The following is a 3,139-nucleotide window of genomic DNA, read 5'->3' as shown; positions in this document are numbered from 1 at the left end:
AATAATATTCCACATAAAAAAGTATAATAGGACAAAACTGAGTGTACCCAGGATGCTTTATAAAGAAGAACCCCTCCCTATGACAACATAGGACCACGGGGCATGAACTTTTAAAAGAAGACCTTGGCTTACTTTATAGATTGTCTACCTATGTACATGTCACCGGCATGCAAATACTTACGTGTGTATGTTTTTTAATGGTTTGGAAATTTAGAGTACCCTTCTGCACTTTGTCTTTGGTTTGCTTTTAAATCTATACGTGTGAGATTCACCAGTGTTGACATGAGTACTTCTAATTCATTCTATTTTAATGTCATATTCCACAAAAATAATTCTAAATATCATGATAAACATGGGAAGTATGTCTCTGGGTACGTATGTTTGTGCATTGGGTAGTCCTCTCTTAATCACTCTCTTAAAGATCTTTATGTTACCAAAACATGTGCTTAGAACAATGTCAAAAATTTATAGACAGTCACATGTGCAGGTGTTACTGAGGGATTCATTTATTTATGGAACATGGACCTCCGTGTAATTCACAGGTACATACGTGTGTACCTACACCTTCTATGTATGTCTCTGTGTGTTTGTGCCCCACAGCAGGAAACTCCTTGTATATTTTTCAGTGAAACCCAAACCAATGCATAGGGATTAATTTTCTTATTTTAAAAATTAGAGGGCTGGGGATATAGCTCAGTTGGTAGAGTGTTTGCCTCGCAAGCACAAGGCCCTGGGTTCAATCCCCAGTACCGCAAAAAAAAAAAAAAAAAAAATTAGAAAAGCAGCCATGACTTTCATAAGTTAATGTAATTAAATAAGCAGGACTTTCATCCGTGTTCTTCTGATTGAAAAATTCCCTGGTCTTTCCTGCCTTATCCTCACGATGCATGCCTTAGGTACAGACAAACTCTCATGTGAGTGCTCACAAGGTCTAGCAAAGAGGTTCATCAGTTTCTAAGTTGTGGTTTCTGCATCTGCATGATATGTTTCAGAGATCTTTAGACCTTATATCCTCATATCATATAAAGAATGGAGTCCTTTGGCTTCCTGTTTATTTCTTTGTTTTCAAATTACTACTGTTAGTTAACACCAAATACTCTTTATCTTAAAGGAAAACACTTTAATCACTAGCAGTAATCACAAGCAGCTGCATAAGGGTGTATGTGTGTGGGCATTTGGGTGGGTGTGAGTGTGTGTGTAAATTACCACCTTTTGGGAACAATGATAGCATGCAGAATACAGAATCATTGATGACAGACCAGGTTTCATTCTTGACTCTGCTACCACCAGATTTTGTGATCATCTAAAAAGAACAGATACTCAAAGGACTTAAAATCAGCATACTACAGTGACGCAGTCACATCAATGTTTATAGCAGCTCAATTCACAATAGCTAGATTGTGGAACCAACCTAGATGCCTTTCAATAGATGAAAAGATAAAGAAACTGAGGTATATATACACAATGGATATTATTCAGCCATAAAGAAGAATGAAATTATGGCATTTGCGTGTAGATGGATCGAGTTGGAGAATATCATGCTAAGTGAGATAAATCAGTCCCAAAAACCCAAACCCTAATGATTTCTCTGATAAGTGAATGATGATACATAAAGAGGGGGTAAAGGAAGAATGGAGGAAGGATGGATTGTGTAGAGGAAAATGAGGGGTGGAGAGGAAGTGAGAGGAAGGAAAGATGATGGAATGAGACAAACATCATTACCCTATGTACATGTATGATTACACAAATAGTGTGACTCTACTTCATGTACAACCAGAGAAATGAAAGTTGTACCCCATTTGTGTACAATGAATCAAAATAATAATAATAAAAATACAAAATTAAATCAAATTTTAAAAAAAGAACAGACACTGAAATGTGTTTATTTGACTAGCTTTCCTGAAAAAAAAATCTTAGATTTCTAAAAATCAGCAAAATTTAGCAGTCAAATACACAAACTCTAGGTACATAATACCCATATTGCCATTGTTATCCTGGGAAAATTAATGTGTACATAACTTTCTTTTTAAAATTATTTTAGAGTTGATAGACCTTTATTTTATTTATTTATTTTTATGTGGTTCTGAGGATTGAACCCAGTGCCTCACACATGCTAGGCAAATGTTCTACCACTGAGCCACAACCACAGCCCCTATGTAACTTTCTAATTGCATATATTCTCACATATAAAATTGGTGATATTAGTAGTAAAATTACCAGTAGATCTTTAAATGATTAATATATTTAGTAGCTTACAATATGCCTACAAGTGGTTAATAGTTAACAAAAGCTGGTCAATTATTTTCTGTAGAATAGGTAGCCAAAAATGGGATGTAAAAGTAGCTTGTAACATAGTTTAGACACAACTTGCTTTTCCTTAAACAGAAAAAATAGCAGAAAGGATAAATGTGCATGCATAATCATTAATATACATAATTTAATCTAACCTGATGTACACCAAAACAGAAGCAAAAAGTCTTGCCTGGCTTCATGGCAAACAAGAGCAGTTTCTCTCCTGCCACTGCGAAAGTGGTTGGCTCTCACCATTCATTGTCCTCCACTGACATCTCCCTCATCTTAAATGGCACATTATGGTGGCTCCTCTCTGGCTCTCCAAGGAAAGAACAAACTGCCTTCTGTTTATTTCCTCCATCCATCAGGCAGAGTAATAGGCTATTTCCCCAAACCTCAGAAATGTGACTAGCTCAATTCCAGCCCTAGTGTTTGGAGAGGGTCCAAAGTCAAAATAAAAGATGTAAGATATGAAGATCAGTGTTTATGAAAAGTAATTGTGCCCACTTGAAATTTTTAATTATGGTGTTCCTTTCTAACTCCTGGAAAAAAACTTAATAGTTCTTTTGGGGAACAGTGAGGAGTTCATCAGAATGGAGATAAAAATGTCGTAGCTATATTGCCATTTCTGGAGCTACTGTGTAATATCCAAAATGAATCCCTTCTGTTTTTTTCATTTACTCATATATAAAATAATAACTATTATTATTATTATTATTTCCAGCAAAGCATTCAAAGTCATCTAAGGCTGAGCTGCTCAACTCTATATTTGTTCTTCTATTTTTACTCTTACCAGCACCTCCTCCTTCCTTCCTTCATTCTTCCTTCTTTTCTCCTTCTTTTCTTT

The 3,139-nt window shown here is 35.6% G+C and overlaps 1 non-coding gene across 1 annotated transcript; it reads left to right on the top strand.

Moving 5' to 3' along the window:
• The first annotated feature begins 681 nt into the window (after positions 1 to 681).
• On the top strand, positions 682 to 755 carry Trnaa-cgc (transfer RNA alanine (anticodon CGC)). The gene has a single exon. It is a non-coding gene; the product is annotated as a tRNA-Ala (tRNA).
• Positions 756 to 3,139: the final 2,384 nt, after the last annotated feature.

The sequence above is a fragment of the Sciurus carolinensis genome, chromosome 13 (assembly GCF_902686445.1).
Source record: "Sciurus carolinensis chromosome 13, mSciCar1.2, whole genome shotgun sequence".
Lineage (NCBI taxonomy): Eukaryota > Metazoa > Chordata > Mammalia > Rodentia > Sciuridae > Sciurus > Sciurus carolinensis.
Note: the sequence above shows the minus strand (reverse complement) of the source record. Positions and strands in the feature narration are given on the sequence as shown.